Source organism: Canis lupus, chromosome 31 (assembly GCF_011100685.1).
Source record: "Canis lupus familiaris isolate Mischka breed German Shepherd chromosome 31, alternate assembly UU_Cfam_GSD_1.0, whole genome shotgun sequence".
NCBI lineage: Eukaryota > Metazoa > Chordata > Mammalia > Carnivora > Canidae > Canis > Canis lupus.
Window position 1 is genome coordinate 16,705,728 of NC_049252.1, and position 24,746 is coordinate 16,730,473.

General features: G+C 33.5%; 1 long non-coding RNA gene across 15 annotated transcripts in view; it reads left to right on the forward strand.

Moving 5' to 3' along the window:
• Positions 1-24,746, forward strand: part of LOC106558100 — a 267,855-nt gene that overhangs the window by 18,892 nt on the left and 224,217 nt on the right. The gene's annotated exons all lie outside the window — the stretch shown is intronic.

Below are 24,746 nucleotides of genomic sequence, written 5' to 3' on the forward strand. Positions count from 1 at the left end.
ATCATCTTTTAACATTAATAGCTTTTTTGCTAATACTAGGAACACTGCAAGGATGTCCTTTTTCACCACTTTCTCACATAGCATTTTACTAGAGATCCAAGGAAGTGCCATAATACAAGAACAAAAAGCATATTGGATGGAATTAAAAAGTAAATTTTGGGGAGTAGATGTCTGTGTGTATAGGAAATCCTAAAAATTCTACAAGAGACCATAATTTGACAGTTTCTTATAAATTTTAACAAGCAATTGCCATATGACCCAGTAATTCTACTCTTGGGCATTTATCCAAGAGAAATGAAGACCTATATTCACATAAGACACTGTACATAAATGTTCACCAGTATACAAAAGATTTTTTTTTCTTAATAACCCCAAACTGGACACCATCCAGATGTCCTTCATTGGTGAATGATTCAACCAGGTATGGTTCATCCACACCATAGAATACTATTCAGCAATAAAGCATGAGCCAACTATATTGATACACTCAACTTGGATCAGTCTATGAGAAAGTATGCTGAAAAGTTGATCTGAAAAGGTTGTATAGTATATCATTCCATACATATAACATTCTTGAATTAACAAAGCCCTAGAAATCGAGAACAGATTAGTTGGGTGCTAAGGATGGGAGGAGGTGGGGGGAGCTGCAAAGGGATACCACTAGGGATCCTGGCAGAACCATTTGGAGTCTTCACTGCATCAATGTCTAAATCCTAGTGATGATATTCTAGGGTTTTGAAAACGTTATCATTGGGTAAAAGGTATGAGAAATCCCTCTGTATTTCTTATAACTGCATGTAAGTCAATGATCATCTCAAATTCACTTACAAATCAACTTCTAAAACTGGACATTTCAAAATAATGGCTGTCTCATCATTTCAAAACTTCCTGGAATTTATTATGCATTTAATTTTGTTTTCAAAATGTAGGAGTGCTTATTTCCTAGGTATCTGTTCTTTCTAAATTATTACTATTGTGGCTTATATAGCATTTTATACTCTTTTAAAGTACAGTCTCTTTTGCTCATACCATATAATTACATGTGATAAGTTTAGGTCAAGTTGATTTGTTATGCTTACTAGTTTTACTTCAGTTTTATATTTATTTCAATATTACTACCAAATTAAATGGAGTAGTTTAAAAAGAAATATCCATCTTAATGTTTGTTTAACATATTATTGATTTAGATTATTTTTTAAATGAAACAAGTTGAAAAGTTATCAGCCTTTCAATATTTGTGCTAAAATTGTGAACTCTCTACCCCTAAATTGTAATATTTGATTATATGTCTTACTTTTGACCAAAAAAGAAATATTTGCTCACATTAATTGTCTTCCAAGGTCTTTTGGCATAAATATTGAATAAATACCTTCAGCTACTTGGAACATAGAGGTGCCATTAAAATGGGGCAGAATAAATATATTTTAATTAATTAGATATATAAACTAATTATCCAGAACTGAGTGTGGTTCTTATTCATATATTCCAATATGAAATGAGAATTTGGATCACTGTTCTTTGGTAATACCAACATGGAACAAGTCCCCTGTTTTAAAAGTTATATTTTTGAAAGATTTTCCCCAGATTTATAGAGTACATGTATATATCTGTGTGTATGCATATACATCTATATTAATACCCAGAAATTCATCAAATTATAAAATATTTGAATATTTGAATAATTGAATATATTGAATAAAATATAAAAATATTTGAAGTTTAGTGACAATTGCCTAAATGTCAATAACCTTAACTGTATGTATGTATGTATGCATATACATACCCTCCACATATATATAAACATATATATTTAATGAAAATATAAATTAACAATTTTGAAAATATTACTTTAGGGAATTTCCTTAAATCTGGCTCAAAGCAGTCATCTAAATATGCTTGAAACTTACTCGAGGTGAATAAGGTACGAAAATGAAGAGATTTTAAAGCTTTCCTGGCCTCCCCCTAGTCTCATAAACTGGGCAATATGGATTGGGTAATCTTTAATATCCTATAATGCCAACTTTGTTTTGAAAAGGAATGTGTTTTTTCTTATAGTGGGTCTTTATCTAGTCCCCACTGAATGGAGAAAACAAGAGAAGATTCTAAGCAATACTTATTTTACTTTTATGAGTATACACCCCACCCTATTTTAGCACCATTGGCAGGGCCATTTGAAAAGAGGGTCCTGGGTTCCCATTATGTTTCTACCTCTTACATGTTGTGTTCATTTTGGCAGGTTACTTAAAATCTATAAAATGATGGTAATGGTCATGTCTTATAATAGTTACAGTGCTTGAAGTGCATCCTGTGGTAAAATAGCTACCAAAATTTGTGAGAACAGAGAGAAGACATGAATAGACATGGTTTCTTCCTTTGCTTCATTTGTCCCGTAGATATTCAGACATATTTGAGAAAATAAAAATGCCAAGCCCTTTGCTTTATACACATATAACACAGGAAAACAAACTAATGTATGTTTTTAGTCAGATATTCTATTTAAACTTTCTGTTTAACAATTTAACATACAAAATATATATGCATTATTTTATAGGATATGAGAGAGTCTTTAAAATTTTTGTCTTTTGAAACAGTGAAATGTGAGCAGAGGTAAGGTATATCACTTGTGGGAAGAAACTTTAATATCTAGAACCCAGTTTACAATTTTTTGTTTCCTCTATCATGGAGATTGATATATCCCAAATGGTTATGTTTTGATAGCCTAAATTCCTAAGTAAGAGTGACAGGAAACAGAATTACCCACTTAATAAATAAATAGCCACCACCTTGAATGTGAATGAAATTAATGACAGTGGATTATAGCTGTAAGAGAGCAAGACACTCTCTGAGGAGCAATATACAGAGAAGCTCCAAAGCCAAAAGGAGAGGCAAAAAGAGTTCAAAGGCTTTTAGAAGCCTCTGGCATCTGAAGCTTCAGTCAATTCCTAGCCATAATAACTCCTCACACTAAAGTCCTATTAACCTCAGTTCTTGTATATAACAGATTCAGTTTTCAGCAACATAAATTATATGAGGCATACCAAAAGGCAAGAAAAAATATGATATGAAGAAATAAGCAAGCACCAGAACCAGACTTGGCTGTGACACAGATGTTTGAATTATTAGGCAGGAAATTTAATGTAATTGATTGATATGCTCATGGTAATGCAAAAAGCAGACCACATGCAAGAACAGATGAGTACTGCAAGCAGATACGTGGAAACTCTAGAAAGTGTAAAAAGCAAATGTTAGAATTATAAACGAAAACATCTGTTACAAACCACAGATTCCTTCAACAGGTTCATCAGTATACCTAACATAACTGAGGAAAGAATCAGTGAGTATAGATCAATAGAAACTTTCCAATCTGGAATGCAAAGAGAAAAGAAACATAGAATTGACCAGAGCATTCACATTAGTGGAATACCATCAAAAGGTGTAATATTGGGGATCCCTGGGTGGCTCAGTGGTTTGGCACCTGCCTTTGGCCCAGGGCGCGATCCTGGAGTCCCAGGATCGAGTCCCCATCAGGCTCCCAGCATGGAGCCTGCTTCTCCCTCCTCCTGTGTCTCTGCCTCTCTCTCTCTCTCTCTCTCTATGTCTGTCATAAATAAATAAATCTTTAAAAAAGGAGTAATATTACTTGAAAAGCACAAAAAGAATGGAACAGAAGAAATATTTAAAATAATATTGACCAAGAACTTTGCAAAATTAATGATGGGCACCAAATCACACACGCAAGAATTTTAGAGAATACCACAAGCTGGAGTGGATAGAAATCCACCCCACCCACTCCAACCCCCATATTCCCATAACCTTCATGGTAGTGACTTCTGCCAAAACTGTAGTGATCCGTTGAGAGAGAAACATCCCATTTCCCAAGGATGTATTTAGGAAAAGTGCTATGCCAAACTGGCCAAGGTTCTTAAGTTCATAATTTTTTGATTCACTTACATATCCCCTTTGTCTTGGCCAAAATCTGTTCCCAAAAGAATTGGTTAGGGTCACTAATTGGTGGGATCTTTTTCCCTGCAGGGTCTGTATCAGGGTCGTGCAGTTCCATCTTACCCAGGCTTCCTAACTTTGGCCCTCAGTAAACAGGAGGCTTCTGGCTTCTATTTAACAAGGAAGACGTTTTACTTCCTCCCTCATCATCACCTACACACACAGCATGCAAACACAAACACTTGACAAAGTTACTATTTTAAGGCTAGGTAACAGGAAGAAGAGCATTTTATGTGGCCAGTACTGGACAAAGGTAGTCCTCTTGGTAAATACTATGTAAACTTTTAAAGATAAGCAACCAGGAACTGATTTTGTATTTAGGGAGGGAAAAAGCTCTGTATCATCAAGCCCTCCAGGAAAATTGGGTGTCTCTTTAGGCTTAATGATTGGGGCTAAATTTGCCTTTTAATAACTCTGCATTTATGATTTTTGCAGAATATAAAACACGAAAAAGTCGTATGTTTTTCAAAGTTCACTTACATACGGAAAAGGACTGTTAAGTGAATTTGGAGATTTAGAGGAATCAACGTCCTATAGATAAAGTAATGACAGTGCCCAAGAGAGCTACATTAAAAAAAAAAAAAAATCAGTGGTTCAATGAGAAAAGGGGGAACACTATTGATAAAGAATTCACAAAAGAAAAAGAATCCATAATGGAGGCAAACAATGATCTATGGAGAATTAGGAGACTAATCTGAGGGATGTGGAGATTTTTAATAAATTTAGTAAAAGAGTCCTCATTGGAATTATGGAGATAGAATCTTGATTTGATGGATTGCTGAGGAAATAAGTCATGAAAAGTTTAAAAAAATTTGGCAGATTATGATTATGAGAAGATTGAATTTAGCAGAAAAAGGTAAATTGAATAATGTCATAACAACATGGTATGAGAAGATGAGGCTAGATTCTAACCAGGTTTAAGGATTTATGGGATATTTGTATTTGAAGGGCAAAGTTACAGAGAGCAAAACACAAATGTAGTCATAGGAGGCAAATAATTTCTTATTTTTCTATTTTTTTAAATTTTTATTGAACTTTTAGAGAAAGAGCGGGGTGGAGAGGGGCAGAGGGAGAGAAAATCTTAAGCAGTGGACACATAAAGGGAGAATATGGAAAAAAGTTAATGAATTTCGACTACTTGGGAGTAGTTCTTTGGCTGAGGCTGTTGATTATCCATAAATATTCATTTCCCTCTGTTTTGGGAACATGACTTTTAGCCTGACATTGCATTCTCTAATGACCCTTGTTATTTGCGGTCATGTCACTCTGCCAAGGGTACTTGGATCATATTGATAATGCCATTTTGGTTTATACCGTTAAAAGTAACACACTAGGGACACCTGGGTGGCTCAGTGGTTGAGCTTCTGCCTTTGGCTCAGGTCGTGATCCCGGAGTCCTGGGATCGAGTTCTGCATCAGGCTCCCTGCAGGGAGCCTGCTTCTCCCTCTGCCTATGTCTCTGCCTCTCTGTGTGTCTCTCGTGAATCAATAAATAAAATCTTAAAAAAAAAAAAAAAGTAATACACTCTAGTGCACCAGGGTGGCTCAGTCCTTCAAGTATCTGCCTTTGGCTCAGATGATATTGGAGTCCTGGGACTGAGCCCCGCATTGGGCTCCCAGAACAGGGATCCTGCTTCTCCCTCTCCCTCTGCCTCCCACCTTACCTGATGTTCTTTCTCTCTCAAACAAATAAAATCTTAAAAAAAAAAAAAGGTAATACACTCTCTTAGCCTTTTCTCACTTCCTGTCTGAAAGATATTGAAACTGTTGCAACTTCCTTGGACTTGAGATGGAAGCTGTTCTCTCAGCTGTGAATCATGTACCACAAGAGCAACACACAAAACCACAGTAGAGGTGTCTCTTGTCTGAGCCAGTGTTACAGTGAGCTACGTTGTTACAGTGTCACAACTTGTACCCTTCTGATAAAGCTCCCATCATGGACAGTCCATTTTCATAACTCCATTAATGTATTTCTTGTTGACATGCGCAAATATCTAATATCAAATTGCATTCAAATGATCAAAAAAGAATTGCATATTTTAATAATGTGAAGACTTTATCCTGTGGCTGATGTTGCTACTTTTTAAATTGTATGCCAGGATTTACAAAAATGTTCACTATGAAAATATTTTTCATGATAGACTTGAGTTCTCTAACTGATAGCAATACTAAAGGAGAAGGGTCGAGTTTTTAAAGAAGTCAATGAACTACATGTACATGTACAGCCTTTATGTAACACCATTTGTGTGAGTCAAGCTGTTGTTAAGCACTTTTGAGTTTATTCTCCAGGGTGTACTGACCAAACTCTAATCTCATGGAAAGGTAAATATAACTGAAGTGTTTGGAGAGGTGATGGGAAATCAGTGCCCAGAAAGAGCACTTAGCTATGTTTTCAGCCATAAATGTCAAAGAACAAGGTCATAAGTGTTTCTTTCTGTTTCTTGAAAGTGTTCTGAATTTGAACACCTTTCTTTTTATTTTCTCTTGGGCTCTGGAATGAAAAGAGATGGGTAGTGAACTGACTTTCCAACATTTATTGTCTTAACACAGTTACTTCTTCAAGTAGTAACATCCTTGTATATAGTTTCCTATTACATTTATGTGCAATTATCTTCTAATTTTTTTAAGTTCTTATAGCCCACTAATTAAGACCCTTCCACATTTGTTTATAGTCCAGGAGTCCCTAACGGAAATAAACTTCCAAGTGTAGGAGCTATCATGTAGTAGATTCCCCCTGGATTAATTCTGTTCTAGTATTTTCTGTTATGCAGGGCAGAGCATCTGGCCTTTCAGATCTCGGATAGAAATGGTAAACTGTGACTTCCAACAGTGCACTCTTGAAAATGTTATCTGATACGTGGCTAAAATATATATCATTAATACGTTCTAGTATTTTATTTCTAGATTTATTTGTTAATTCAATAAATCATTTCTAAGAACTTCTACTAGGTATGTTACCGTTTTAAGTTTGAGTTATAAAATTTTTAATGTGACCCCTCTACTCTCAGGAGTTACTAATAATGTGTGCCAGGAAATCAGGTAATTGCTAACTTGATTATTAGGAAGTCAAATAATTGCTACTATATGGACCAGTATTTGGACCCCATGAAATGTCAAGCCCGTTAGCCAAGTTCTTATCAAGATAGAAGAAGAAAGTATTGAGAATAGGTAAACGGTCTTTTCACAAAAGTGTAAAGTGAGTCTTTAATTTGAGAGGTTTTATTCCAGTTTCTAATTCCTCATGAATTAAATGGTGACTAGGTTCAGGTGCAGGGTTGATGGAATAAGTTGATTTCTCACAAGCACATTAGTCCAGAGCTCCTTAAACACATACTCACAAGGCACATGAATACGACCACACACTTGCAGTTTCTAAAAGGATGTGAGAACTCATTCCACTGAGTGCCAGTGCAGATACACGAATATTTCCTCAGAAGCAGATTTCTATAGATTTCAGAAAATAGTCCTCACACTCATTGCAGAAGGAGATAGCTAGGATTGATTCTGTCAGAATGCTTGTTAACAGATAAACCTGCCATGTTGTGTATTTCTGTTAAACCTCATCATCACTCAAGAAATAATCTTGCCTATTTACTTATTCTCTTCCTATTTTCTCATTTTCATGACTACTTTCTGCTTTCCTTCCACAAAAGGAAGAAAGAAATCCTCTTTCTTCTAAAAACCATATCCTGCATTCTTTTACATTTTTGAAAAAAAAAAAAGATTTTATTTTTAGAGTAGTTTTAGGTTTACATCAAAATTGAGGAAGTAGGAGGCGCCTGGGTAGCTCAATTGGTTAAGTGTCTGCATACGGCTCAGGTCATGATCACAGGATTCTGGGATGGAGCCCCAGAGCCCCATCCATGTAGGGCTCCCTGCTAAATGGGAAGTCTGCTTCTTCCTCTGCCCCTTTCCCAACTTGTACTCACTCACTCACTCTCTCTCTCTCAACTAAATCATCTTTTTTAAAAATTTGAGGAAGGTATAGTTTCTTCATATGCCACCTGTCTCAACACGTGCATAGCGCTCCTCCTACCCTATTAACAGCATCACTCACCAGAATGGTATACCTTTTACTGTGGATAAACCTACATTGACACGTTATACCTACCTCAAATTCATAGTTCACTTTAGAATTTACTCTTGGTGTTGTACATTCTCTGAGTTTGGACAAAGGTATAATGACATATACCTATCATTATCATATTATACAGAGTAATTTCACGTCCCTGGAGATTCTCTGTGCTAAGCACATTCATTTCTCCTTCACCCCTGGCAACTACTGATCTTTTTATTATCTCTATAGGTTTGCCTATTTAAAAATGTCATGCACCTGGGTGGCTCAGACATTTAAGCATCTGCCTTCAACTCAGGTCATGATCTCAAACCCCACATGGGGCTCCCTTCTCAAGGAGGAATCTAATTCTTTCTCCCTCTGCCCCTCCTCTACTGTTCATACGTCTTTCAAATAAAATCTTAAAAAAATTAAAATGTCATGTATTTGGAATCATACAGCACATAGCTTTTTAGGTGGGCTTATTTCACTTAATAATAATACAGTTTAAGTTTCCTCCATGTCTTTTCATGGCTTGATATCTCATTTCTTTTTTAATATTGAATACTATCCCATTATCTGGATGTATTATTTTTTTAATCCATTTATACCTACTGAAGGGCATCTTGATTACTTCCAAAGTTTGGCGATCCTGTATAAAGCTGCTATAAACACTTGTGTGCAGGTTTTTGTGTGAGCATAGTTTCAACTCCTTTGGGTAAATACCAAGGAGCACGATTGCTGGATCATAAAGTAAGATAAAATTTAGTTTTACAAGAAACCATGGAACTATCTTCCAAAGTGGCCACACCATTTGTATTTCCTGCCAGCAATGAATGAGAAATCCTGGGCTTCTACATTCTCACCAGCATTTGATGGTATTAGTGGTACAGATTTTGGTCATTCTATTAGATGAATATTTTATCTCATTATTATTGAATTTGCAATACCCTGATATGGAGCATCTTGTAATGTGCTTATTTAATATGTGCATATCTTCTTTGGTGAGGTGTCTTTTAAGGTTTTGGCCAATTTTTAATTCGAGTTGTTTGCTTTTTTTTTTTTTTTTTGAGTTTTGTGGGTTATTTTTATATTTTGGATAATAGTCCTTTGTCAGATGTGACTTTAACAAATATTTTTTTTTTCTCAGTCAGTGGCTTGTCCTTTCATTCTCTTGATACTGTTTTTTGGAGAGCATATTAAAAAAATAATTAAGTCCAGCTTATCTGTGATTTGTTCCACCGACCATGTCTTTGGTGTTGTATCTAAAAATGTTTAAACATTCCTGAGGTCACCTAGATTTTCTCCTAAGTTATCTTCTAAGAGTTTTATAGTTTTGCATTTTCCATTTAAGTATGTAATCCCTTTTGATGTAATTTTTGTGAAGAGTATTAGGTCTGTGTATAGATTTATGTTTTTGCATGTGGACTCCAGTTATAGCAGCATTATTTGTTGAGGACTCTCTTTGCTCTTTCATAGTACCTTTGCTTCAATCAACTACATTTAGGGCAGTCTATTTCTGGCCTCTCTGATATATTCCATGTATCTATTTATTCTTTCACCAGTCCCACATTTTTTATTACTCTAGCTTTATAGTATTTTTTTTTTAAGATTTTATTTAGTTGTTTTTAATGAGAGACGCAGAGAGAGAGGCAGTTACACAGGCAGGGGGAGAAGTAGGCTCCCTGCAGGGAGCCTGAGGTGGAACCCCATCCTGGGTCTTCAGGATCAGGCCTTGGGCTGAGGGCGGAGCTAAACCGCTAAGCCACCTGGGCTGCCCTAGAGTAGCATCAGTTCTTCAACTTTGTTCTCCTTCAATATTGTGATGGCTATTTATTCCGGGTCTTTTGCCTTCCTGAATAAAATTTATAATTAGTTTGTTGATATCCATAAAATAACTGGATTAATTATGATTGAGATTACATTGAATCTTTAAATGAAGTTGGGGAAAACTGACATGTTGACAATATCAAGTCTTCCTAACCAAGAACATGGAGTAACTATTTCATTCTTTGTTTTTATTCGTGAGGTTTTAGTTTTCCTCAGATAGATCTTATATGTATTTTGTTAGACTTATACATAAGTAATTCATTTCTTTGCATCCCAATGTAAATGGTATTGTGTTTTTAATTTCAAATTCCACTAGTTCATTGTTAGCATAAGGAAAGCAATTGACTTGTATACTTGTATATTAATCATGCATTCTACAATCTTGCTATAATACTTATTACTTCTAGGAGACTTTTTTGTCAGTTTTTCATATTTTTTTCTTTTTTTTAAGATTTTATTTATTTATTCATGACAGACACAGAGAGAGGCAGAGATGCAGGCAGAGGGAGAAGCAAGTTTCCTGTGGACCCCGAGGTATGACATGAACCAAAGGCAGATGCTCAACCACTGAAACACCAGGGTTACTCTTCAGATTTTTTCTACATAGAAAATCATGTTATCTATAAACAAAGACAGCTTTATGTCTTACCTCCTAATCTATATACCTTTAATTTCTTTTTTCACACCTTATTACATTAGCAGGAATATCCAGTGTGACACTGGAAGGGAGTAGTGACAGGGTCATTCTTGCCTTATTCCTGACCTTAGTGGGAAAGCTTTTAGGTTTTCATCATTAATAATGATGTTAGCTTTAGTTTTTTTGTGGATTTTTTAAAATCAAAGTTGAGAGAGTTCTCTTCTATTCCTAATTTATGAAAAGCTTTTACCAGGAATGGTTGTTGGATTTTGTCAAATCCTTTTCTTTTCTTTTCTTTTCTTTCTTTTTTTTTTTTTTTTTGCATCTATTGATATTATCATGTGATTTTTCTTTATTTTAGTCTGTAGTCTGTTGATATAATGGATTACATTATTTGGTTTTTGAATGTTGAACCAGTTTTGCATACCTGGGATAAACCCCACTTGTTCAAGTTGTGTAATTCTTCTTACACAATTTTGGATTCAAAATGCTAATATTTTGATCATTTTTGCATTTGTGTTCATAAGAGGTATTGGTCTAATTCTCTTTTCTTATAATGTCTTTACCAGGATTCTGTATTAGAGTAATACTGGTCTCATAAATGAGTTATGAAGTATTCTATTTCTATACTCTGACAGAGATTGTAGAGATTGGTATAATTTCTTTCCTAAATCTTTGGTAAAATTCACTAGTGGATGGATCTGGGCCTGGTGCTTTCTGTTTTAGAAGATTATTAGTTATTGATTCAAATTAACAGAAGGAGGCCAGATTGTATATTTTTCCTTGTGTGAGTTTTGGCTGATTGTGTTTCAAGGAATTCATCTATTTCATTGAAGTTATCACATTTGTGTACATAATTTTTCATAGTATACTTTTGATGTCCATAGAATTTTTTGTTATGTCTTCTCTTTTACTTCTGAAATTAGTAATTTATCTTCTTTCTTTTATTCTTTGTTCTGACAGAGACTTATCTATTTTATTGATCTTTTCAAAGAACCAGCTTTTGGTTTCATTATTTTTTTCTGTATTGATTTCCTGTTTCATATGCATTGATTTCTGCTTTAATTCTTACTACTTCTTCAGTTCTGCTTACTTTGAATTTAATTTGCTTTTATTTTTCTAGTTCCTAAGGAAGAAACAAAGATTATTGATTTTAGATCTGTCCTTTTTCATTATTTGCATTCAGTGCTATGAATTTCCTTGGAAGCACTGTTTTTACTACATGTGACAAATTTTCATAAGTTGTGTTTTCATTCATTTAGTTCAAAATGTTTTAAATTTGTCTTGTTATTTCTTCTTTGACTAATGTGTTAGAAGTTTGTTGTTTAACCTGTATTTATTTTGATATTTTCCGGTTATCATTCTGCTATTGATTTCTAGTTTAATTCCACTATGGTTTGAGAGCAGATATTGTAGATTTGTATTCTTTCAAATTTTCAAAGTGAGTCTTATGGCCCAGAGTGTGGTCTCTCTTGGTTTCATATGAGCTTAAGAAAATGTGTACTTTGCTATTTTTGGATAAGAGTCTATAGATGTCAATTGTATCTTATTAACTGGTGGTGGTATTGAATTTAACGATGTCCTCACTGATTTTCTGCATGCTGGATCTATCCATTTCTGAGCGAGGGGTGTTGAAGTCTCCAACTTAGATGGTGGATGTGCCTATTTCTCCTTGGAGTTTTTTTTTTTTTTTAAGATTTTATTCATTTATTTGAGAATGAAAGTGAGAGAAAGAGAGAGCATGAGCAGGGGAGAGGAGCAGAGGGAGAGGAAGAAGAAGATTCCCGTCTGAGTAGGGAGCCCCATGAGGGGCTCAACCCCAGGACCCTGGGATCATGACCTGAGCGGAAGGCAGAAGCTTAACCAACTGAGCCACCCAGAGTCCCCTCTTGGAGTTATATCTGTTTTTGCAACACGTAGTTTCACACTCTGTTGTTAGGCACATACACAATAAGAGTCAGTCTGTCTTCTTAGAGAACTGAATGTCATTTAGCACTTTGTAATGATAATGTACTTTGTCATTATGTAATGCCCTTCTTCACCTCTGATGACTTCTTTAGAGTGACAGACATCTGATCTGTCTGAAATTAATATAGGTACTCTGGATTTCTTGTGATTAGGGTTAGTAGGACACATTTTTCTCCATCCATTTACTTTAAATCTATATGTGTCTTTGTGTTAAAGTTTCTTGTAGACAACTGTAATGGAGTCTTGTGTTTTGATCCATTCAGAGTATATCTTTTAACTGGTATATTAACACCATAGACGTCAAAGTAATTATTGATGTAGTGAAATTAATATCTACCATGTTTTTTACTATTTTCTATTCTTTGTCTTTGTTCTTTTTTTCCCATTTAGTCTTTTACCCTTGTTCAGTCCTTTGTAGTTATAATTGAACATTTTATATGATGCCATTTTCTTTTTTTTTAGCATAACCAATTATAGTTCTTTTTAATCTTTTTAGTGGTTTTCCTAGACTTTGCAAGTATGTACTTACAACTAATCCCAATACACTTTTAAATAATACTTTACCACTTGAGTACTGAGACTATCTTATAATAACAGAATAATCCTAATTCCTTCCCTACATCTTTTAAAATCATTGTTGTCATTCATTTATTTTATATATAAGCATATTTAAACATACATATTATCTATGATATATATAATCAAATACATTTGATTATATACATTGTTATATAATGTATTTTTAAATACATTGTTGTATTCATTATTTTGAACAGGTAGTTATCTGTTAGAAGAATTAAGGAAAAGAAAAAAACCCTTTTATTATACTTTCATTTATTCCTTCTTTGGTGTGCTTTCTTTCTTTATACAGATGCAAGTTTCTGACCTGTATCATTTTCCTTCTCTCTAAAGAATTTATACTATTTCTTGTCAGGCAGGACTACTGGCAACAAATTCTCTCTCTCTCTCTCTTTTTTTTTTTTTTTCTGGGAAAGTATTTCTTCTTTACTTTTGAAGAATAATTTCACATAATATAAAAATATAAAATTCTAGGTTGGTGGGGTTTTCTCTCTCAAACCTTTATGCCATTCCACTCTCTTCTTTGCATGGTTTCTAAGAAGTTGGGTGTAATTCTTTCTTTGTTCCACTGTACTTATGGTGTTTTCCCCACTCTGTTTTTTTTCTTTATCTTTGATTATTTTTGTAGTTTGAAAATAATACATCTAGGTATAAGGTTTTTTTATTTGTTTGTTTTGGGTGTTTATTTGTTAGTTTATTTGTTTTGTCATTTATCATACTTGGTGTTTTCTGAGGTTCGTAGATTGGTGATTTGGTGATGACATTAATTTGGGGAAATTTTCAGTCATACCATTTCAAACATTTCTTCCATTCCTTTCTCTTTCTTCCCCTCTTTATATTACCATTATGTGTGTGTTATACCTTTTATCATTGTCCCATAGTCCTTGGATTTGTTGTTGTTGTTCTATATGTTTTTAGATTTTCAAGGATTTTGTTGATATATCCTTTGGTTCAGAGATTCTTTGCTCAGCTGGGTCCAGTCTACTAATAAATCCAACATAGGAATTCTTTATTTACCTCTAGTATTTCTTTTTGGTTTCGTCTTAGGATTTTTATCTCTGCTTACATTTTCCCATCTATTCTTGCATGCTGTCTCCTTTCTCCTTTACAACCCTTAGCATATTAATGATATTTGTTTTAAACTGTGGTTTGTTTTTTTGTTTGTTTGTTTTGTTAACCTTTTAGTATGCCTTATACTTTTTTTTCTTGATAGCAGAACATGATGTACCTGGTAAAAGAAACTGCTATAAATAGGCTTTTAATAACGTGGTATAAAGGTGTGCAGGTAGAGGAAACATTCTATAGTCCTATGATTAGGTTTATGTCTTTTAGTGATCCTGTATCTCTGGACTATTACCTTAATAAAAGTTGCCTCCCCCCCCCTCCACTTATGTGTGAAGTGGCTTGTTAGAGTATGCTGGAGTTGGGTATTTCCTTTCCTGAGATCACTAAGTTCTGATAATACCCCAGAATAGTAAGCTATGGCTAACTAGTTTCTCAAGAGGGCAAGCCTTCTTAAGAACAGAATACTTTGGAATTCTTCAATATGGTTCCTTTTTTCCTGTCCTCTACTAGAAGCTTGAGGGGCTTTTTCTCTAATACTTGCTATAAGAGCAATGTTGAACTCCTGGAGATAAATCATACAATATGATAGGGGTCCCCTTGTTACTGGATCCTCCTAAGATTTTTAACTCTAGAGCTCTCCATACTGGATTTCTCACAATTCACCAATTACGGTTGAGGCTTTCCCATCACAGCACTGCTTCTCACATCAATTTCTGCTCATTTGTCCCTCCTCTGGTGAGCCACATCTCCCTCTAGATGCCTTCTGTCTCTTCAATCTTGAGGTTAGTGATTTTCCCTGCAAATCTCTCTTCTCTCTTTTCTCTTACAGATCCAAGAAGAGTTGCTGATTTTTTCATCTATTCAGTCTATTTACAATCTGTTAGGGCAGAGTGGAAACCTTTAAGCCCCTTACATGCAAAATCAGAAATCATAATTCTGATCCTTTCACTTTTAATCAGATGTTTGCATCTTCTTGTCTTAAGTAAATGTGGCTTTGTCCTAAGATCACAGCTCCCATTACAGTTTGCTCAAATGCAAATTGTAAAATAACCCATATACAGCATGGGAGATGGCACTGTTGTCATTTTTTATTTTCATTCTACTGAAAAAAAATCTACCATGTTCTGACCCTCATGTCTTGCTTCACCAATATTTATCTTTCCTCATTTCTTTTAACTTCTGAGAATCTTAAAGGTGTTATCAATTTTGACTCATTCTCCTCTCTGTCCAAAGTAGCTTTGCACAATTTTGTCTGGAAAAAAAAATAAAAACAAAAACCCACTAGGTGAATGTAAAAAAACTGTACTCAGCCAGACCAAGCCATATGGGAATATATAAAACATACCTATGCACACCACAAACATCTGCCTACTACCTGGATTCAACACATATTATGAGACACACCTTTCCAGGTCTGGCTTATAACTTTCCATCCAGTTTTGTATACTGCTCCATCTACCATTTTATAATAATTCATAAGGTGTAGCCATTTCAATGTCCACCTCTATAAGCAGGCTGCAGATATTTTTCAAGGTAAATTGGCATATTAATTGTAGCATTTATGTATTTTTTAAATGTGTGATTGATAGATAGATAGATAGACAGATATTTATATCTATATCTACTTGTGCTACTATTTTCTCCTCTTCATGTATCATTGGCACAGTTCTTCAGTATTATACTCTTCATTTTATCCCCAAACTGTGTGTTTTTTATTGTGTGATTTTGTATAGTGTGCTGATTTTTAAGAATACATAATGCCACATAATACCATATCTCAGTTGGCAAAATTTTCTGGTGATGGAGGTACTGTGAAGAAAAGTTATATTGTTACATGCATCTTTCAGCTTTAGTCAATTATCTTTTGTGTTCCCAGAGGTTATATTTTGGTTTCTCTGTACTTTCAAATTTCATAGGAAAGTAAATAATTCAGAGACAGTAAACTTTAGGGGTAGTGAAAACAAGAAAGCATACCAGATTTGAGTTTAGGTTACATTATAAACAAATAACTATGGATTGGCTATCGAAATGATTCATGAGGATAAGTAGGAAAATCCTTAGTTTTCTGGCTTGACAAATGATGCTATAATTAATCAATATATAAAATGTAAGAGGACAAATTCCTTTTTAATTTTTTTAAGTATAACTTTGTTGAGTTTGAGGAACATGTGGATAAGCTTGATGGAGATTGAGAGAAGAGCTAAATGAAAGTTTGGTCTCTTGCAGCTTGATTATTGATTTTATTATTGGAAATGTATAAACAGTGAGGGAAAGACACCAGTATGAAGGAGAAATTTGAAGCATCTGGAGGATGTAAATCTATAAAGGAGGAAATTTTGACAGTCAGAAGAGAGGAGAATCCAGAAGAATGACTGACTGTATTTGGTAGCATCAGATAAGCATACTCCACCTGGATGTGGGGCAATGAAGTTGCAGGCACAATTGCACGTGGCAGAGGAAGAACCCATAGCAGTTCCTGCCTGATACATTCTCTTTTTCTAAATTTGACTACTTATGGTTGATCACAATTCCGGAAGCAATTGTTATTCTCTTCATTGAACTCAAAGCAAAGAAAACATCATGGAGCTCCTGCTTATTTCCTAGTCACAACCTGTGTATATCAGTCAAGCAGCACTTACACTGATAAATGCTTCATGCTTGTATATATACACATATACATATACAAGTCCATCCACTGCCTTATAATTCCTGAATCAGTCAACAAGAGTGAGAAAAAAAAAAAAACTTGTTCAAATAAAAACTGACCTTAAAAAGATAAAAAACATAAAAACTGACCTTGAAGAGTAATTTTATATGACCAACCATTTCTTTCAATTATTTTTAAATTTTTTTTTAAATTTTTTCTATTTTTTATAATATCAAAAAATACACAATTTCTTAAAGAATCAATATATGCAGTACTGCCTCATGGCCATTATTTCATTCTTATATCTATCATTTCTATTTCTGTAATATGAAATAACAACTAACTTATTTAGGAGAGAAATGAAATTTTCTTATATAAATTTATTTATTAAAGAGCAGCATTACATTACCAATGTAGACATTTATTCATGGACTAGGACATAGTTCTGTTGATGGGGAATATTTTTGTAGTCTTAGTTGTACTGTGAAAATAATTGTTTTAGTCAAGATAGAAAATACCTAATTTTTAGCTCAACTGGTATAAAATTTAAAGTAAAACTCCTTAAATCTAGAAAGTCATCATTTACTAAAGGAAAAAACTTATAAATATCTATCATGGGTTTATTTCTTTAGGCAATAGATAAAAATAAATAACTAATTTAATATAACAAATGCTTCTGGCACTTATAAATAGGGTTACTATTTCCTGATCAGAAAAAATTACATAAGAATCTGTTTGTAATATCTTAGCTAGCCCAAGACAGAATTGCCCTTCTAAGAAAATTTGCATTGCCCATTCTTAACATAATTATAAAACTCTGCCATATGTTTCTTACATATGCCAAGCATTTGTGAGAAGCAGATAATGCAACTTGCTAGACAATGATGAAGGGATAAAAAGATGTCTTAGGCTCCTGAACAAGCATGCCAAGGAACAAGTGATTTTATTATAAAAAAGTACTCTAGTTGAAATTCTTGATTAAAGATACTGAGTGACTATGAAAGACAAAATTATATAGCTGGGTGCATGTGATAAATATAATTAAGGCCTGGATTCCACTAAGGAAAAAAAAAAGTACAAAATAATTGTGAGTTAGGTTTATTTGAGTCACTGCTTTTCCCACTTCACTACCTATTTGTTCCGAAATGAAATCAGATGAGAGAAGTAAAATCTAAACTGATGAAAAATGCTTTCATGCTTTTATACACTACAAAATCATAACTTTCTATCAAGCCTGTGCGTAGGTAGTGACACTCTTTCTTAGCAGGAATCTGCCGCTTGAATACAAAGATAAGAAGCACCATGCTGTGACCTGACAAAAAGAGAACAAAAACAACACAGGAAAAAGGATGAAGAAACAGATTTATATGTTAATTATTTTAGTCACTAAATAGATCTGAACAATACATATTTTACACCATCATGCCCAGTTGATTTTGATGTGAGAAGTTAAACATTATATAGTTTGTAGACTCCAATATTAATGGAGATCTGGAAAGTATTTTTACCAAAATTCATGACCTATATACTTATAATTACAAAAAAAGTAAGACTAGATTATATATATATATATATATATATATATATATATATATACACACACACACATATACATACAATATGCATTTAAACTAACAAATGACATGATAGGAACATCATTTAATAATTATCAATCAGGAAAATGTTGAACTATTACTACATCTTGAGTTTTTATAGCTCTGTTCATCTGTATATAAACAATATAGACCTTCAAATATTTTATATGTATGTATATATATATATGCATACACATATGTGGCATACAGTGTGGCAATTTTAAAGGGTTAGATATAATTTGAATATCTAAAGAGAATATATATGATTATTCATTTTCCCTAGTAATTTAAACAGTAACTGGTATTTATTCAGCACCTACAAATTTATTACCATTATTGTGGAATACAGGAAAGTTTAAGATATATTCCCACCTACAATTTTTACAATATACTTATGTAGACATAACTAATGTACATAAAATAGTTGAAGAAAAATGACATTATATACTGATTCAGGCAATTAGAGAGGAGTTGAATATATTAAAAATATGCTATACATATGGAATTCACGTTTAAAAAAAATAGAATGATGTGGGGTATATTAGTAACAACTTCAAGAGATTCTAGAGCGAGGGCCATGTCCTAAATAATGTTTAGTAAGAACAAGAGCAGGGTAAAAATAAAATCTAATAGAGTCAATAATATAATTTTAATTTATAGACTAAGTTATATACTTTATCAGAAGTATATTTATATGTGTTTTTATTTAAAGATGCTTTATTTGAGAGGTGCCTGGGTGGCTTAGTCTGTTAAGTGTCCAACTCTTAGTATAGGCTCAAGTCGTGATCTCAGGGTCACAAGATTGACCCCCATATTGGGCTCCACACTGGGCTTGGAGCCTGCTCAGGATTCTCCCTCTCTCTCTCTCTTTCTCTCTCTCTCTCCCCCCCTCCTCCCTTATTTTCCCCTTTGCCCCTCTCTCTCTCTCAAAAAATAGACCATTTATTTGATATATATTGTTGATTCACTAGCATTTAACTTTTTCTGTTACACAAATGCTTCCAAGGGCTCAGTGTAAAAGCACAAAGAAATGTCTCCAATTCAACGAAAAAGTACAATAATATATTACCATTTTGCAATGTTAGTTGAATTATCTTAAGAAAAAGTGAAAATCACCCTCCATATTCATGAAGAATAAGGATGAAGGTTTGATAAGCAGATCAGGGAAAACATTCCATAAAAGGGATTGAATGAAAAGAGGAAAATGGTAGGAAGCAGACAAAACGTATGGTATGGTACACAGAAACTGGATAAACCAGAGATAATTCTTATTGCAAGAAATGCCATATTTAGAAAGTACATATAACACAGCAAAGCTGAAATTTAATGGCTAGATTTGCTGATACATATATGTACAGTGTTTCATTTTGTGGGTTTATAAAAATCATTTTTTTTTTTGCATAACAGGAAAATTAGTATAAAGTCCTCTCAATGCTTTATTAAAGTATATAAACTCCTTTCAGGTAGAAAAATCAGTTATTATATATACATTTTGTTAAGATTTTATTTTCTCTGTGTGTTTTTAAAGAATCTTGGTTCACTAAAAAGGACAAGGCCAACCCAAGGATATTAGCACAAGTTAAACCCCTTTATTCTTCAAATGAGGGAAATAAGACCCAGAAGATTAAGAGATTTTTCTATTCACAATCTAGCTAATGACATAGAAAATTTAGAATTTTAGTGCAAACCTAATTTTGTCCTGGGATCTCTATAGCCCTGGTCCAAGAATCAAAGCCTTCTTGCGTAGATCATAAAGCACTACCTACCACCTAAGTGTCTTACTTCACAACCAGTGAAATTTCAAATCCTTATTACTCAGAATTGTTTACACATTTTAAATGTGTGTTTCCTTTATTTGCAACTAGGAGATGTAAACTTATTTTGTAGACTTGCTGCTTCTTACATTTTTCTAAATAGGTATTTTGTTTTTTATTGAATGTTGGTTTCATTCCAATACTTATTTTTAGGATAATAAAATATTATCTTCATCTCCAAATACATAATGTGTTTCTCATATTAAAGGAAACCATATATTTGTCTAAAATTAAACATTTTACATAATTATACATGAAAAAGTTAGACAAAATGAGTTGAAAAATAGGTGCAATAAATACTAAGTGTGCATATTTTAGATATAGAAGTTTTATCAAATGATTGATAAAATGTTAAAAGAAAGCACCCCCTTCGGTCCAGAGCCTGATCCTGGGGACCTGGGATTGAGTCCTGCGTCAGGCTCCCTGTGTGGAGCCTGCTTTTCCCTCTGCCTGCGTCTCTGCCTCTCTGTCTCTCTGTCTCTCTGTCTCTCTGTGTGTCTCTCTCATGAATAAATAAATAAAATCTTGTAAGTAAAAATAAAAAAATAAAATCTCCTACTATGTCCTGCAAATGTGGTTTAACATCTGTTTAGTATATGGAGACATTTGACCTGATATAATATTATGTTTTGCATATGAGAACTTAGCAGAAACAGAACACCTCAATGTGAATGATTAATTATTGCTTTTGACCCAGTTTTAAAAGTTTTGGGTGTATTATAGATGTGTGGTCTCTCATTTCTTTGGTATATAGACATATTTTGAAAGGTTATATTTTTCGTGTCCTTTGAAGCTTCTGTTGAAGCCAAGACACCTAAAACTTTGCAGTGGATTATTGCTGAATGATCCAGGTTTAAAATCCGTTAAAATGTTCTAAAACTGTAAAATCTTAGGATGTTCTTCATCTGTTTTCAATCACCTCTTTGAGACGTTGACATGCTTGTCACAATGTTCCATTATTCTTGGCCTCTGGTGCCTCAACTGAAACCAAGATGAAATCTATCCTATTTTAACAAAATTTGATATATTTTCAATGGTAGATCCTCATATCAAAGGAGTGATATAGAAAAATATATATGTAGGCATAAACATTTATAGGCTGAACAGCCTAGGGGAGTATATGTTCTGGAAGAGCAGTTATTATCCAAATTGAGCAGATATACACTGTCACCTCTGAGCCAGGATGGCCAGCAGATTGAATCATATATTTTATGGAGAGATACAATATCTACCCACATCAAGAACATGACTGAGACAAAACCACGGGTTCCATGCCTGTCATCTTTGCTTCCATCTGTCAATATACAAGATACCACCCCTTTCCCCAAGACTATATCCCATTTTTTACTACAATGAGTTATACTTAGTTGTCACTATCTAAGCCTTCAGCCTTCTTTCTCCACCAAGTCTTCCAATGTGGAGCATCATAACTGTAGAATTCTCTGTATTTTCAACTTTATTAGCTTTCAGTAATAATTGCATTGACTAAACTCAGATTCTGTCTCTCTGTGGAATATATAAGACTCTACTACAAAATTCTCTTGGACAATCATTTATTATCTGCTTCACTGTCATCTAAGGATCCAGATGTGGACATTGATATTCTCTTCTTTGAGACTATTTTTTCTCTTGAAATATTCTTTATTTTTCATTCTCTTTTACTCTCATTTTTCCTCAAACACTTTGACAGCTGGTTCTTCCAGATGCCATTGGTACCACCCTGAGTATACATGTCCACATAGACAATCCAGAAAACAATCAAATTCTTGGCTTGATGATTTTAATTTTTTTATGTCCAGTGACCTTCCAGAATCTCATTCAGCAATCCACTTCCGCAATTTCTGTTTGAACCTTGCCGTTACCTATAATACAAGTATTCTATCTCTACATATCACTAATAAGTGATACCCAGCTGTGAGCACAGCCTCATTTATTATTCATCTTCTTTTCAAAATCTCTTGGTCAGGAACTGAGACCTCTATAAATTTCCCCCCATCTACCTCTTTTCCTCACTTTATTATTATCCAGCTTGGGTTCCATGGTCCATGATTTCAAGGACATTCTCACAAATATTCTAAACTTTCTTGTTCCTCTGTTATTCTTCTTGAGCCTATCAAGCAAAACAACAACCTTCAGTAACCTAGACTATCATAATGTAGCATGCCTTACCCCAGCAGCTGAGCAATACTAGGTAATTTCACACATGAGGTCATTTGAGCCTCCTAAAATGCATTATCATCCTTCACAAGCCAGCCCTTGGGACTGCCCATCTATCTTTCCATAAAATGTTTTAATCTTCTTCCCTTTCTTCAAATTTTGATAATAATACATATCCTTAATTTAAAAGATGTCTTTGCTATCTACTTGTCAAAGAAAATGGAGATCATAAGCTTAGGCTACAAATATATAACATTTTATGTATGCGTATTTTTTTAGAGAGGCAGGAGCAGAGGGAGATGAAGAGAAAGAATCTTAAACAGGCTCCACACCCAGTGCAGAGCCCAAGCCCGAGATCATGACCTGAGTTGAAATCAAGAGCCAGATGCTTAATCAACTGAGCCACCCAGGCATCCCTAGACCACAAATATTTTAATACTACAAAATTAAATATATTCACATCTACACTCTCATCTTCCCTAAGGTTGATTCCTTTATCTGCATTTTGGAGTCCACATTTTTTTTTCCCCTTCAGTAAAATTCTATTTCTGACTTTCTCTCATTTATCTTGTATATCCAAGTATTTAATTCTCAACTAAAAATTCACCATTGTTTTTTCTTAATTTATTGTGTTTTAATTAAAATGGTACATGTATTAGATGGCAGTGTTCCTTTTCTCCTATGGCATGGAGAAAACTTAGTGATTCAAATTCATATATTGAAAGCACCTTGATCTCTAAAGAACCATTTAAGTATAGCCAGTCACTTGTTCTCAACTGAGTGGTGATACAAATAAGAGATAGACTCTTTTTATTTTGTTTTTCCAAATAAGCAAGAATAATATTTTATTCCTTGGAAGGATATTTGTAAAAATGTATCAATAAGATTAAAAGATTCAAGACACATTTATTTATATGCAGCACAAACATTGAAGATCAAAACATCTGCTAAAATGTAATGCACCTTTAAACAGATATCTGAGATCATAAAAGTGACTGACTCCACTGTGCAGGGCATTCTTTGTGTTATTTTTAATCATTGAATTGTCATTGATCTCTTACAGTGTTATAACAACTAGTATTATTTTCACTAATACAGAACATGTTACCTTAAAGTTGTATTATAGTTCTATATACAAAACATGATATAAAAAGTAAAAAAATAATAAATATATTTTAGATACATTTACATATGTAAATATTTAAATATGTAATATACTTCTAATAATTCAGAAAAAATGTTATTACAAGATAAACATGTTTGCTTCCTTTCCTTTAAAGATACATGTTTATGAAATATAAATTCTTCTAAGTACAAAAAAAAGGAGAATTTAATGGACAACTTTTTATTCATTTTGTAAAATGTGATATTCTTAATTAATTTTGAATTCCATAATCTAATGTCCTTCTATGTTTCCTCTTTATATCTATTAACACTGTTACTGCATGAGGTAAAGAAAAAAACATTTACTGGAATATAATTACACTAATTCTCATTCAGCGTAATCTAGTCTGTTTTATAAATATTTCAAACATTATGGTAAGCAATTTCTAATAGCACAGCAAAAAAACAAAACTTAGCCTTCATAATTTAGTTTCCACATGACTTGCATTGTATTAAACATTTTTATGCCTTCTCCACCTTTATTGGTAATAATTGAGAATAAAACAATTATACATATTTAAAATATGTAGTGTGAAGATTTAATATACAGTATGCAATAATTACCACAATCAAGTTAATTAACACATGTATCACCTCAGATACTTAATTGTGTGTGTGTGTGTGTGGTGAGAACATTTAAGATCTACTCTCAAAATTTCAGTTATGCAATACCATGTTATTAACCATAGTCATAATGTTCTATATTAGCTCCTCAGAACTTACTCAGTTTATAACTTAAAATTTTTCCCCTTTGACTAATACCAGTACATTTCCCCCATCCCCCAGCTCATGGCAGCCACAACTTTATTGTTTCTGTGATTTTTTTTTTTTTTAGGTTTTCTTTATAGATTATAGGTACCATATAGTATAAATGATACCATATAGTATTTGTCTTTATCTGGCAAATTATTTCTAACAGACTAATACTCTCCAAGTTCCCCTGTGTTTTCAAGAATGAAACAATTTTCTACCCTTTTTGTTTTTCGGCCTGAAAGATGTTCCATTATATATATGATATATATAAATATGGTACTAACTTAATTCCTCCTAATATTTAAAATGATTTCAATTGTCAAAATCCTGATGGAACCCTTGGTTTTACTTTTGTAGCTACCGTACAGAAAATTTCAGAAGTGTAAGAATACTTTCCATTATCAGGCCTTTTCCTTAATAGAGTAATAATCTGTAGTAATTATACATGAAAAAATTAATGTACTTTTGTGATATGCTATGTT